The 15,634-nt window shown below is 42.6% G+C and overlaps 1 pseudogene; it reads right to left on the bottom strand.

The window, feature by feature from the left end:
• Nucleotides 1-7,765: 7,765 nt before the first annotated feature.
• The window catches only part of LOC149393678 (uncharacterized), a 74,054-nt pseudogene continuing 66,185 nt past the window's right edge, over nucleotides 7,766-15,634 (bottom strand).

Below are 15,634 nucleotides of genomic sequence, written 5' to 3'. Positions count from 1 at the left end.
AGGAAACGAAATACGAATTCCATTCTTAATGAACTTTAAACAATAATCTTGCTCGAGAAGACGAGCAACGGATATTAAGTTCTTCCCAAAGGTAGGAACAAAATAAACATTATTCAAGTTTAAAGTGCGATCTTCAAAAGATAGCGTCATGGATCCCACGGCCTTCGCAAACACCATGCTCCCACCCCCCACTTGAAGCAGAAGTCGCCATCCTCTAAGATTTTGGTTTTCTTGAAACCATTCAAGGAACAACAAATATGGTTAGTAGCAGCGGAGTCAAGAATCCACGTTGATACATTATCAGCTACTAAGCATGCTTCGGTAACTTGTACAATACTATGTTCCTTTGCTTTGAGATAGGCAGGACAGTTCTTTTTATCGGCCTTATGAGGTCTCTTCTTAGTTCCAGAGGCGGAGGCTTTTTGCTCAGTAGCATGTGCCTCTCTTTGATTCCTCTTTCTCTTAGTGAGACCTACAGCAGTGTGAAGTTCCTTTATAAGCTTGGTAACAGTGTACCCTAGCTTGTTTATGGAGTAGTTCATCTTGGAGGTATCAAGAGATGCGGGGAGAGTTTCTAAGATCATATCTATGACATTCTTCCCATCAATCTCAGATCCTAGGATTTCCATTTTATTCAGAAAACTAATGATCAGTAACATAAAGTCTCCAACAGGAGTCCTAGCCTTCATATGACAGTTCATAAACTGTCATACTGCTTGACGCCTTTGCCCTCCAAACATCTCATGGAGATTGTTGAGCATGTCGGCGGCAGTCTCGATGTCACGACATTGTTGTTGTAACACATTGTTCATTGATGCTAAGATATAGCACCTCATAATCTCATCGGAGCAGAGCCAGGCCGCCAAGGCGTCTTTGCCCTCTTGAGTCGAATCATCATTCGTCAGAGGAGGACACGGGGTGGTGAGTACCCATTTGTGTTTGTTAATGGTAAGGACAATGTCGAGGTTATGTTTCGAATTAACGTAGTTTTTGGTTTCGAGTTTGTTTGAGGAAAAGATGATCGAGAGAGGGTTGAGAGACATATTGCCTATAAAAGTTGAAACAAGTTTATGATTAGTCTTTGGTTTATGATTTAAGTTTTTAACCATTTGATAAAATCCAAAGGTGTTATAAACTAAACGATAATTTACTCCTTCGAGGGAAGGCCGCGAAAAATCTCCATTTATAAGTAAATGACACATCATTAATGCTTAGCCTAGATGTCAATACACCAATTTTGACCAGCCAGCTTTTAAATTGGTTTGATCACTCACATCCTTTCGCAGAGGGAGGATTACTAGGGATTGAGTCTAAGTGTGTAACCAACCACTTAGTCCAAAAGATTGACTTTGAAAAACAATCCGCCGAGGGGAGGTCTTGTCTCATTGTCTCACTTTCATATTTAGCTCATTGAGCAATGATCAGTGCAAAGCGCCCTTGAGTACTCTCATTTAGGAGAGGGCCACAAGGGTGACTCTTAGTCTAGCGACAATTGCACTTTTCATTAGTGTTGGGGATCGTGGGTTACAAACAACAAGTATAACCCTCCCACTTAGTTTTTGGAGTTGGTACATCGACTCTTATAAGTTCGGAAACGGTTTTCCTAGTTATAGAGCGATAGAGCGGACAACTAGAAAAGAATCCTAGATTTTCATGTTCAGAGCAGTGTTAGTGCATAAAGGCACAAGGGACATACTCGGATCTTTTCCTATTTTCTATTTCGGGAAAGTGCATGAGGGAAGTGTGAACTTCAACTCACTTGAACACTTGAAAGTTTGAGATTACACATCTTTTTATTTTTCGGCTTGTCTACAAGGAGACCTCCCACTCAAATTTTCAAGAGCATATAGATTTTGAACATATGTGATATAGATATAGTTTTGAAAACATTTTGAAAACTTATTTGATTTGGATGACAAAATTTTCCAAGTTTGAAAACGAAAACGCTTTTTCAAGATTCAAACTAGTTTTGTAAAAATTCAATTTCAATTAAACTTTCAAAAATCAAAACATATTAATCTTACACATCATGTTTATAATCTTATGAAAAACATTTTTTGCTCAAGAAATTTATCTCATTAGAGTTCTATAACTCATGGTAGTGGGGCTGAAAATCCGGAATTCTAAAAAACTGGACTTTCGGAACAGCCGCGCACCTCGGAGTAAAATCGCCATAACTGGAGGCTCCAATGTCCTTTTGACCTGAAACCGGTGGCATTGGACAGAGAACAGATAGAGCTTTAATTTGATTCAAGAATCATTAAATTTCGATTTTGGAGCAGAGAGTTATGCCACTTTTACTGCAGGCTTTACTCCAGCTCGAAGAAAAAAAATAATTAAAGCTTGGTTCTTATAGGTGCGAAAAAGAATCGAGTGTAACGGAACGTTTTAGGATGTTGTTAAAGCTTTTATTTGTGTTTTATTAGCAAGGTAATAACATGGCATAAAAGAAATAACAACAAGCATAAAACGATTCAAGTAAATAAAAGAAACTAGTAAGACAAGAAAACTAGTCACAAAATTTACTCGAAATTTTCTCAAACTTCTTAAAACACGTTTTTCAATATAAAAAATTAAAAACTTTTAGACCTGATTCTAATGTGTTTTAAAACCATCCCAAACTAATAGAAAAACAACATGATTTTTAATTTAAAGGTAAGAGCAATAAATTAAAAAAAATCTAAGAAAACAATTCTAACTTGTCACAAAATTAGTAAACTTTCGAAAACGATTTTCAAGCTCATATTTTTAAATACATGTACATGCATATCTTTGACCATAGCTCTGATACCATTTGTAGGAAATGATCAAGGGTTTAAGAAAAAGTTTAACGCTTCGTTAAGCGGCAGAATTTTAAAAATTTTCTTTTTCAAGTAAAACAGTTTTTACTAACCTAGACAAAGAGCAAGTACATGTAAATAAAAACTATTATGAGCATAGAAGTTTACTAACCTTTTTAGACGCTTGAACGTTGATGAGCCTTCGGAAGGTTGATAACGTTCGTCTCCCCTAACAGTACGTCTCTCCTCTTTCCTCGCAAACTCGAGCAACCACGAAAGTTTCTATCACAAGAATCACTCGAGAAAGAAAGGAATTAGTGTGTGGGCACTTTTAAACACGACGACTCAAGAACAAGTCTTAGAGTCGAAGAGCTAAAACACTAGGTCAAATGAGGACCTAGGTGCCAAAACAAAAACGAAATTGACTAGAGAGATAGAGAGATGAGTCGGCCAACAATGTCTAGAGAGCGAGTCTCTCAATCTCTAACTTATGTTGGATGAATGAAATGAGAGGAGTGAGGTGGGGTATTTATAGGAGGAGGATTACCTTCAAAAGGTAGTTTCCTCATACCTCTTGCACGTCCAAATGAGCTTCTAGAAGCCTTTGGATTTGTTTCCTCATTTGCTTTCTCTCTTAGTTGGCCGAAATTGCACTTTCCTTCTAGAGGAAATTTGTTTCCTCTTTTTTCTTTTGGCAAGTATCTTCATACATTAATGCACAAAATAAACTCTCTTTTTCTCTATTGGGCTGCACGAAATTAGTCTCCAATTCTCTTGGGTTGGACGGCCAAAGGGCTTCTAGAAAGCCTTTCTAGATTTTTCTTTACTTGTTCATGACAACATAAGAAAAGCCCATTGAGAATTTTCAAGTAAAATTCTATGAAATGAAATTAATACACAAGGCCCAATGAACACATCATGGCCAAGTGATCTACGCCATCATATGACCATGTCAAAAAAATTTATTGACATTCATTTCATGCTATGTCCAAAAAGACAAATTTACTCTTTTGACAATTTTCTTAAAACTTGTCTCGTTCTTGTTTTGACTTAGCTTCTAGTTTAACTATTCTTACTCGATGTGATTTGTAACAGTGACCTCATGGATCCAAATGAACAAAGCTTGAGCTAAACACTTGGACTCAAAAGTTCACAAACCTTTTCCAAGTTTAGCTTAATGTCAACTAACTCCACTAAAGAGTTGACACTGAAAATCTCTCGGTTCAAATGAATTTATTTTCTACTCAAGAATTCAACCAAATTACGATGAGCGGATCCACTGAATATTATCTATGTTTACCCTTCATGAATATCATCAGCTAGTCGGGATTTACAAAATTACCATTTTACCATTCTAGCTGTTATTTCATCAACTCCTTTGTCGCTTGTGAATAAGTTAGAAACAATGTATTAACGAGGAGCTAACAAGTCACACTGTTTCATCCAAAAGAGTCAGGACTCAATTTGGACACTGGCCAGTTCATTTATTCACACTCCAAGGAACAAAGCATGAGGTGATATACATTGCATTTCAGCAATCTTGTACATGAATTCCATATCTATGAGAACTTCACAAAGTTACTCATGACATTCTCACAACTTAGTACTTCACCAATAGGCCCTGTTCGGAATCACATAGTGAGTCCGAACTCTGACTTTCTCAAATGAGAATACGTAAGTTGTGAAATGGCATGTCTCATTTCAGGATTAAGGTAAGCACGATGCAATTCATACGTAGTGACTTCGAGACATTAGAGGTTAAATGGTTTGTTCTTATTTTGTCTCTAGAAGTGCACTGGTCAATTCAGTACCTTCGAAAGATACCTAGAAGAACTATAGAGTCTCCAACTCTCAATGCCCCATAACCATACATCATAGATTCTCCTAACAATCATACCGAGGTCAATAGTCATTTGACCCTTAGATTGCGAATATATCGTTTTAAGCAAACTACGAAGATATTGTTCATGCAAATCTACATTTGTCTCTTCGTAAGTTGTTAAGTTTGTTTATGGACTAAAAGACTAAGGTTTTATCATAAAGCTTCAGACAAGGAAGATTGAATGAACGTTTCAACTTTTATTGATAAATAAGCAGTTACAAGCAAGAGTCTTCGTAAGACTATATGACATCAAATGTACATAAATACACACTACAACTCTTCTTGTGGGCACCATTGACAACAGGTTCTGCTTGATACATATTTCCGGGTTGGTTTTTTGGCTTGAAGGGTTATTCCTAATGCCTATATCACTCTCGCCAGATGAGCATGCGCTCAATTTCGCCTCGACTAAGGGTCCGAAGAGGTTCTTAGTGTGTTCGGTGGTCACTTTTTAGGACTAGTTAGACTACTACTCAAGGTCATCTAAGCATCGAGACACACATTATTCGGGGTTTAGGCTATACACAGAACTCAAACAGATTCTTTTTCACTTGGTAATTCACAGATATTTTCAAATGCCTATAGCTCAAGACTATCCCTATCATCGGCAAACATATAACGAGTCAATCAAAGCAGTCAACACACCAATTATCCTAAAATACACAAAAACCTAGAATATTAACTACTAGTATACAAAAACACCCCCGCAAGACAAACAACCCCCCCCCCCCCCCCCCCCCCCCCCCCCCAAACTCAAAACTTACATTGCCCTCAATGTATCTATGCAAAATAGGGGTGGAGGAACGTAACTTTGCGGGGGTGATCGAGCGGCCCTACTCATCGCGGCCATGGTCATCATCCTCGTCGGGGTCGCGGGGGGCGTAGAGGCTTAGCTCCCACGGAGGATACGCCGGGTATGGTGCCATTAGGTGATGTGGGTATGCCGGGTAGATCGGGGCGTCATGATGTGTTCCGGCTTGAACATCGGGATGAGAAGCGGGGAAGCTTTGATGCGACGTCCACGTGTTGTAGACGTTTTGGTGGAACTCGTCTCTGTCGCGCTGCCGTTGGCCGAAGTCGGTGAGGAAGCTCCCAAGTGGTGGTCGAACCGGTTCATCATGGCTAACACTTCATTGTATCCGGCTGTGGGAGCTTCGTTGGTTGCGACCGGGGGTGGAATTTCATCGGGAGCGTCTAAGATGGGGCACCCGGTTTGCCTTGGTACTGCTCGGGAATGTCTATGAACCCGCACCCATCCAGATGTGCGGCTCCGTGTTTCCACTGCTTTAGGCTCATGATCTTCCGGTCGTCGATTGGGTCCCCCAATTTTTCTCGCGTCTCGGAGGCCGGGATTCGAAGTCCCTCGTTGAGGTAGAGCTGTGTGATGAGCCCCCCATTGCCGAGCGTGACATCGGTGTCGCAATTTGCACAAAACACGAATCTCTCCTTCAAGATTTTCCCGATGTTGACGCCTTTTCCGGTGACGATGCACACCAATAGAGCCAGGCGTTGGAGATCCACCGTGTGTTCCCGCAGGTTAGGAAGGATCGTGGCGCAGATGAAGTGCTGTAACGCATTTGCGTAACGGTTCAGGCTCGATATTGGGAGGTGGCTCGGGACGACCTGGCCATGCACCACTTTCGTCTTGTAGGTGGCTCCGGGGTGGGCGAGGAGGCGAATCCATTCCTCCCGTTATGGATACAGGCACATGTCGACGTAGTCGTCATTCTCGGGTTCTGGGATCCCGAGATAATCGTTGAGTGCCAGCGCAGAGATGATGACCACCACATTACGCACTCTGACGAGATTTCCCTCTGTGACGGAGAGATTAGCGTAGAACTCGCGCACCAACTTCTGTGATGCTGGCGTCTCAACGTTGCACGGCTTCTCCCAATGGAGTCTCTGAATTTGTGCCAACATGTTCCCGCACATCTGAATGGGTGTAAGCACACGCTCGGCTATTAGTCCCTTCTTTGATATGGCGTCCCAAACCTCACCGGCACCCTCCAGTAATGTTGATGGTCGAGGCAATGCCGCCACCGATTGACGGACACGTTTGGAGTTGACTCTCGATGTTGAAGCTCGTTGCATCTGCAAAACACAACGTAAAATGAGTCGATGATATTATGATGAACGTCTATTAACCCCTTTTTACCCCCCCCCCCCCCCCCCCCCCCCACATATTCACAACTACACCCCGTGCGTATTGACCCGTAATCGTACGTAAATATTTCACTTTTTCGTTTGTACGTTCGTTCGGGTATTTCATCGAACACCTAGAGTGCATGCAAATTTTTTGATGAACAATTGAGTCATCAAGAGTATCTAAACCATTCATATAGCCAACATTCTTGCATTCCTTCTTAATTTCACGAAATCAACAACAAACCATAATAAAATTCGAGTGAAAAAGCCATACCTTGATGTGTTGGGGAGTGAGAGGTGAAAGAGATGAGGAATACCCAAAAATAAACTAAACCCACACGAATTGAGGTAGATGAATCAAATACAAGAATTGTGATGATCGAATTCCGTGTTTGTATGATGATTGGGGTCGGATTTTTGTGAGAATGGGGTTAGGGTTCGAGAGGAATTGGGGAAGAGATAAATTTTTGAAAAAAAAACTGCCATAAAGCCTTATTTAAAACAACTTACGCGGGTCCGCGCGCCGCGCGCCTTGTTCTGCGTGCCGCGCGGACCAGAGTCTCAACATACACGCGGAGCGTGCATATGAGTTTGTGACTTCGGATGAATCATTTCGCGCGCCGCGCGTAAGGGAGGCCGCGGCGCACACACTCATGTTTTCCTCGCGCCGCGCATATGACGGCCTCGCGGCGCGCGGACCAAATTTCGGCTTACGCGGGATCCGCGCATATGACTGTGTGAATGGAAAAAGCCAAAAGTTTCGTCCGCGCGCTGCACAATGTGTAGCCCGCGGCGCGCGATGTGCGTCTTTTTTTATTATTATTTTAAGAAAACTAACAAGCTAATACTATATCGAGTTCAAACAAATAAGTAATGAAAATGCAACGAAAGAAAGTCGGGTTGCCTCTCGATTAGCGCTTTAGTTAACGTCAATAGCTTGACGAGATACGTCTTCGGTTCACAAAATGGTGGTGATGAAGGTCACTGCTTTCTCACTTTCGAACACTCCCCTAAAGTATGGCTTCACCCTTTGACCGGTGACTTTGAAGCGTTCTCCTTGCCTGTTTTCTAGTTCCACCCACCCGTGTGGATAAACATTCACGACTTCGAACGGACCCGAACATCGCGACTTTAGCTTCCCAGGGAACAACTTCAACCTGGAATTATAGAGGAGTACCTTTTGGCCCGACTTGAGGTCCTTCCTGACGATGTGTTTGTCATGCCATGCTTTGGTCTTCTCCTTGTAGATTTTGGCATTCTCGTACGCGTCTCGTCTGAGTTCATCAAGGGCGTTCAGCTGAAGGAGTCTCTGTTGGCCCGAAGCTTTGTAGTCGAAGTTTAGCTTCTTCATTGCTGAAAGTGCCCTGTGCTCTAGCTCGACTGGCAAATTACATGCTTCCCCGTAAATGAGGTGGTACGGGGACATACCAATTGGCATCTTGTAGGCTGTGCGGTAGGCCCACAGTGCGTCGTCGAGCTTGGCGGCCCAGTCTTTGAGAGAACTTCCCATCGTCTTTTCCAGGTTTTTCTTAATTTCCCGGTTAGAGACCTCCGCCTGACCGTTGGCTTGAGGGTGGTACACCAATGTCTTCCGGTGTGTGACGCTGTATTTGGCGAGGAGTGCGTCGAACTGTTGGTTGCAAAAGTGTGCTCCCCCATCGCTGATGATGGCTCGTGGTGTGCCGAATCGGGTGAAGATGGTCTTTAAGCACTCGGTGGAGAAGGAGAACTTGGCATCTTTCTCGAGTAGTCCGCATAGTGGCTTTGTTATTTTTGAGAAGTCCTTGATGAAGCACCTATAGAAGCCGGCATGCCCCAGAAAACTTCTCATTCCCTTGACCGAAGTTGGCGGTGGTAGCTTCTCGATTATGGAAATTTTTGCCCGGTCCACCTCTAACCCGTCCTTCGAGACTCTGTGGCCCAGCACGATGCCTTCTAGTACCATGAAATGGCACTTCTTCCAGTTAAGCACGAGGTTAGTTTCTTCACACATGTTAAGCACCTGAGACAAATTCTCCAAACATTGATCAAATGTAGGGCCAAATACAGAAAAATCGTCCATAAAAACCTCAATTGTTTTCTCCACCATGTCGGAGAAGATGGCCATCATGCATCTTTGGAATGTGGTTGGTGCGTTACGTAGCCGAAACGGCATTCGCTTGAAGGCAAAAGTGCTATAAGAGCGTGTAAAGGTGGTCGTCTCATGATCCTCTGGTGCTATCGTGATCTGGTTATAACCGGAATAGCCATCAAGAAAACAATAGTACCTGTGCCCTGCTAGACGGTCGAGCATCTGGTCGATGAAGGGGATTGGGAAGTGGTCTTTCCGAGTGGCGTTGTTGAGCTTGCGGTAGTCCATGCAAATTCTGTACCCGGTCACCGTCAGAGTGGAAATGAGCTCGTTATTGTCGTTTCTCACAACCGTCATTCCGCCTTTCTTCGGAACGCATTGCACCAGACTTACCCATGCACTGTCGGAGATCGGGTAAATGACCCCGACGTCGAGCCACATCAAAATCTCTTTCCTCACGACCTCTTTCATCGTCGGATTTAGGCGTCTTTGGTGTTCCACCGAGGGACGATGTCCATCCTCCAAGAGTATGCGGTGAACGCAATAGGAGGGGCTGATCCCTTTAATGTCCGAGAGTGTCCACCCGATCGCTCCCTTGTGCTTGCGTAGCGCCACGAGCAGCTTTTCTTCTTCTCCCTTGGTGAGGTGATTCGAGATGATCACCGGAAGGGTCGAGTCTGCGCCTAAGTATGCGTAGCGGAGATGTGCTGGTAATTCTTTCAACTCGAGCTTTGGGGGCTGTTGAATGGACGGAGGCACTCGAGGTTGGCTCTCCCCCAAACTCTTGATCGAGTTACGTCAATATGGCATGGCTGTGTTCATGTACTCCACGTGCTCTAAAGCTTCACATTTATCAAAATCGTTATAGAAATCGATAGAGTTTTGCAAACTTACCTCGAGAGGGTCCTCGGATCGGTGAGAGAAGTCGGCGATGATGGAGTTACACACGTCGATCCGGAAGACATCGTCGCTCGCCCTAGGGTATTTTATAGCGTTGAACGCGTTGAACACCACTTCTTCTTCTTGTACACGTCGATCCGGAGGCACTCAGGTTGGCTCTCCCCCAAAGTCTTGATCGAGTTACGTCGATGAGAGCTCCTCTTGTGGCAAGGAATGGCCGCCCTAGGATGATTGGGACGTCACGGTCTTCCTCCATGTCGAGCACCACGAAGTCGGTGGGGAAGATGAACTTGTTGACTTTGACCAAGAGATCCTAGATCACTCCTCGCGGGTATACGATGGAGCTGTCCGCCATCTGGAGAGTGATTCGGGTCGGCCTCACATCTCCGATGCCGAGCTTCTTGAAGATAGAATACGGCATCAGGTTGATGCTCGCTCCCAGGTCGCATAGTGCTCGCTCAAAGAAGGTGTTCCCAATAGCACACGGGACGGTGATACTCCCTGGATCCTTCATCTTCACCGGCAACTTCCTCTGAATGATGGCGGAGCACTCTTCGGTGAGGGTAATCGTGTTGCAGTCCTTTATTTTCCTCTTTTTCGAGAGGATGTCCTTCAGGAACTTGGCGTACGTCGGCATTTGCTCAAGAGCATCAGCAAACGGGATATTTATCTGAAGCTGCTTGAATACCTCGAGGAACTTGCTGAACTGGTGGTCAAGTTTCCCTTCTTTCTGCCTCTGAGGAAACGGCAGCTTTGGTGTGCTTGTTGGAGCTGGGGCACTCGTCGGAGGTGGCGTGGCTTGGTTCATCGATACGGGGGGCTCGTCTTTCCCCACCTTCTCTTTCTTCTTGTCTGAGTTGTCGATCACTTGTCCGCTTCTGAGTGTAATGGCATTGACTTGTGACCTGGGGTTGATGTCGGTGTTGCTCGGAAGCGTTCCCTGAGGTCGTGAGTTTACCGCGGTGGAAAGTTGCCCCATTTGCGTCTCGAGATTTCGGATCTGTGCCTATTGGTTCGAGAGAGACGTCTTTGTTTCGTGCATGAACTCGGTGGTGGAGTTTATGAAGGAGGTTGTTGACGTGGCCAAGTTAGCGATGAGCTCCTCTAGGTTGATCTCGCCCTTGTATGCCCGAAATGGAGGAGCCTGGTATGGCGGTGGTCGGGGCTGATTCTGTGGTGGACAAGGCTGGGCTTGAGGCCCAGGTTTCATCAGCATGTTGTTTTGGGGACCTCTCCATCCCCCATTCTGGTAGTTGTTCCTTGGGCCTTGATTGAAGTTGTTCTGGGCGGCCTATTGTTGATGAAGTTGGCTTGTTGGCCGTTGTCCCCATAAGCGCACTCGTCACTATTGTGCTGCCCGTTGCACCAGAAACAGACTTCAGGGGTGTGCACGGCTTGAACGGAGGCCTTCTGTCCCTGGACTGACTTTGTGAGATCCACCACATGTGCCGCCAGTGCCTTCATCAGCTCCATCTCGGGAGTAACTGGCATATTCTTCAAGATGCGCCGCTCGGACGGGTATTGATAGTTGTTGTAAGCCAGCTCCTCGAGAAAGATGTGAGCTTCCTCCTCCATCTTCTGAAAGAACGACCCTCCAGCGGCCGTATTGACTAGGGTGCGAGATGATGGTGAGAGACCGCCATAGAAAATCTGCACCATCATCCACCCTTGGATGCCATGATTGGGACACCTCCTCTCTAACTCGTTGAAGCGTCCCCATGCTTCAAATAATGACTCCCCGTCGTATTGAGCAAACAAGTGGATCTCGTTGCGTCTCTTGTGCATCTTCTCGAACGGGAAGAACTTTGAGATAAATTTGACGCGCAGGTCGGCCCATTAGGTGATGGAACCTGGCGGGAGGGAGTTGAGCCACGTCTTGGCTCGGTCCCGCAGTGAGAACGGGAAGAGGCGGAGGCGGATGGCTTCGTCGGACACGTTGTGGAGCTTGAACGTGTTTGCGATCTCGACGAAGTTCGTCAGATGGTCTTGCGGGTCTTCGGTAAGTGATCCAGAGAATTGATTCGCTTGGACCATGTGTATTATGCCGGTCTTGATCTCGAAATTCTGATTACCCGCAAGAGCCGGGAGAGCGATTGCCGATTGCGCGGCGTCAGTTGGTGGTAACCCATATTGAAATAGGGTCTTTGGCCCTTCATTTGCCGCGTTGTTCGCTCTATCTTCCATCGCTCGTTCCTTTGATTGCTTTATGCTCGTCTTGCATAATTTTTCGATCTCAATATTTAGTGGAACGAGGTTTGATGTTCCCTCACTCCGCATGCACCTTCAAAAAAGAGAAAATAACACGCAAAGTTAGGAAACACGTAACGAAATCAAATGGCTAAGCAGATTATTTTTCGACGCTATTGTAAAAAGTCCCCGGCAACGGCGCCAAAAACTTGTTGCGATATTTTTATAACTAGCACGCAAGCGGTCGTATCGAACAACTAATAGTGTTACGTAAGTAACGAATATCGATCCCACAGAGACTAGTTACTATAGCGACGTTAAACAACCTAAAGCAAATTGATTTCACGGTATTAAAGTAGGTGGTGCAATACTTTACTACAATTAAACTAACAAAAACAACAACGGAAATGTAACACGAAACTTTGAATAACAGAAAATGGGGGTTACGACTTCACCGGAAAATTAAGACTCGGGGGTTTCAGGTTCAAACAACTTGCCCTACTCTACTCACGCTAATCTCATTCTCCCTATGATATTACTAGCCTCTCTCGAGTGATCTAGCAACCTACGCAATTGACGGATTTTACACTATGACAAATACTGTTTTCCAGTGCGGAAGACTTTTGGGTGCGACTTTTCGCACCTAAAAGTCGCACCAAGTGATACTTTTGGGTGCGAAAAGTCGCACCCAAAAAGCACCAAAACCACCTAAAAATTTCGCTGAATTTTAAACTTTTGGGTGCGACTTTTAGCACCCAATAGTCATCGAAACTTTTAAGTGCGATTAGTTGCACCTAAAAGTAAAAAATTTAGAGGGAAAAATTTCCCACTTATTTTTCAGCTAAAATTTTGGTATAGCCGGGATTTTTTTTGTTTGACTCGATTGAAACCGATTCTTTTTCTCACGCTCTCTCAAATTAGAACGTCTCTACTTTTCTTTCATCCAATCCCTACCATCTCTTTTTCTCTTAGCTCTCTCTTTGCTCGACCAAGCCCTAAAATCACCGCCTCCCTGCATTTCCTTCTCTCCGCCACTACTCGACTCAACAATGTACAGCCAGCTCGAGCGTCGCGCGAGTAAACCGAAGCCACGAGGATCAAGCGTCGAATCGGAGAGAGTCGTGCGAAGCCAACAGACCACGTGAAGAGGTTAAAGGAAATTCGAAAACCCTTATTTTTTATTTCGGATTTAGGGTTTTTCAAGCTGAAATTTGGGGATTTTTTTATTCTTAGAACATGTGTTTGTTTTTTTGTTTGTTTTTACATTGCTTGAGTGGGTTTTTGGCTTGGATCGGGCTCGGTTTGTTATTATTCTTATGTGAAATTCTTTGAGCTAGGGTCTCTGAGTTTTAATTGATTTTTTTGGCCGAAAATTGGAAAATAAATTGGTGGTTTTCAATTTATGAAGCTTGAATCAGTAAATGGCTTGTTGGGTCTTGGATTTTAAGTGTAAAATTTGATATTTACACGTGCAATTTCAGAAATCTTGTTGAAATAATGTTTGGCTCGGTTTAGTTCATGATCGGAACTGAATTCTCTTAAGTTTCCTTGTTGTTTCGGGACTGAGACTGATTTGAGAATATGAATTTAGGTTATGTGATTGTGTTGTGAGTTGTTTTCTATGTGCTTGACTGTGTGTTTAAGTTGGTTTAATTATGAAATAGTTTAGGTAAAGGACTAGATTTGACATTGTTCATATGCATGTGGCAGAGAAGGATGTTTTTCACGAGATGGTGAAGATAGTAAAGAAGAAGGTAAACATAGTTGTGGCATTACTCTTGGTGTAGCATTACTTTGATATGTTCTAAAAAAAAATATAGGGAAAATAACACATTTATACTCTGTGTTTTAGTGAAATGTCGAGTTTAACCTTCGGTTTTCAAAAATATCAAGTTCATACCCTCTGTTTAACTAAAATGACGAAATTATACCCTCTGTTTAACTAAAATGACGAAATTGTACCCTGAAATGAATAACAGCGTCACAAATCTCCTTTTCATTGATATTAACTCTTATATAAGAAAAACCCAATAAAATCTAAATCACTACCCTAACTTCCAAATTCTCAATTTTGAAATAAAAATAGCCTTAAATTGAAATTAAATAATAAAACTCATACCACTAAGAAATGACTTCATTCTGTGTTCGAATTGTAACTCTAAATCCCGGATTCTCTGTTCGAATATGCGATTTTGATGACTATCAACTATCGATGTTTACCCCTTTGCCTATTTCTGTGTTCTTCACAATTAAGAGACTGTTGTTTATATTTTAGTTTTTAAATAAATTACATATATGGCGCGAATGAATAAAGATAATTGGTGTTTATATATAAATATTATAGTCAACGTCAATGAAAAGTCAATAAAAAAATATTTGTGACACTGTTGTCTATTTCAGGGTATAATTTCGTCATTTTAGTTAAATAGAAGGTATAATTTCGTCATTTTAGTTAAACAGAGGGTATGAACTCGACATTTTTGAAAACCGAGGGTTAAACTCGACATTTCACTAAAACACAGGGTATAAATGTGTTATTTTCCCAAAAATATAAGTAGTTGTGGCTATCTCTTGTGCCTTACGGGAATGGGTTATGCTTGGTGTACAATTTTTTTTAATAAATTGTTGGTTTCTTTGTTGAAGTTATTTTATTTTATTTTATTTTTGCAGCTGCAGTCGTCGCCCTCGTTGGAGACCGGATTGGTTCTGGACAGTGACACGGTGAAAAAGAAGGCACCAGCGTGATCTTTGCACCAACATGGTTCTGGACATTGTAATAGGTTTTATTACATCTTTTCCTGTATATTTCTCTTTGATTTTCAGGCGTGGGTGAGGTCTGTGTATGTGTTCACTGGGTGTGTATATGTTAGAGTGTGTGTGAATACGTATGTGTGTGTTGTATCTATTTTGTTTAATTTTTATTTATTTTTTTCAGTGCCAATGTTGCCGTCGACTGCTGTCCCGAGCCGTTGTCCGCTGTCCGCGAGCCGTAAGCTCTTTTCCCGCAGTCTCTCCATCTGCCCATGTATGTGTGAAATTGGATTGGTTGTAGTTAGTAGTACTTGTATATATGTCTGGATCAGTTTTTTATTATTGTGTGTGTGTGTTTTTTTTTGCAGAAAATTGAAAAGCTGACTGCTATGCTAAGCGGCCATCAAACACACATGTTTACTTTGCAGAAAAGTTTCTTGTTTAATTGTTCAATTTGAATTAATGATTTTCTGAACTTTGTACATTTGGTTTTAATGCAGATGAACTAGTTATAAAAATAGAGTATCAATATGAAGCTAATGACATGTGTGTGTGTAAAAGCTTAAACTTGATAAAGTGGTGACATAAACTTGGTTGTAACTGAAAAGGTGGTGAACTTATTATGAGTAGTATTATATAATTAATTTTAGAACAAAAAATTATATGTTTATTCTATTATGAAAATTAAAAAAAAAATATAGAGCTATGTGATTCATTTTGGCTATGTGATTCATTTTGACTCTTTGTAACCTAAAAAGTTGTAACATAATTATTATATAATTAAATTTAGAATTAAAATTAATAAAACCAGCATATTAATTTTTTTTTAAAAAGCTAAAGAGCATCAGATGCGACTTTTCGCACCTGATAATCAAGACTTTCAGGTGCGACTTTTCGCACCTAATAATTAAGACTTTC

Source organism: Urtica dioica, chromosome 6, assembly GCF_054948205.1.
Source record: "Urtica dioica subsp. dioica isolate 48M chromosome 6, U.dioica_male_clone48M_v1_H2, whole genome shotgun sequence".
In the NCBI taxonomy this organism is placed as follows: domain Eukaryota; kingdom Viridiplantae; phylum Streptophyta; class Magnoliopsida; order Rosales; family Urticaceae; genus Urtica; species Urtica dioica.
The sequence above is the reverse complement of the archived record's forward strand: the minus strand, read 5'-3'. Positions and strand labels throughout refer to the sequence as shown.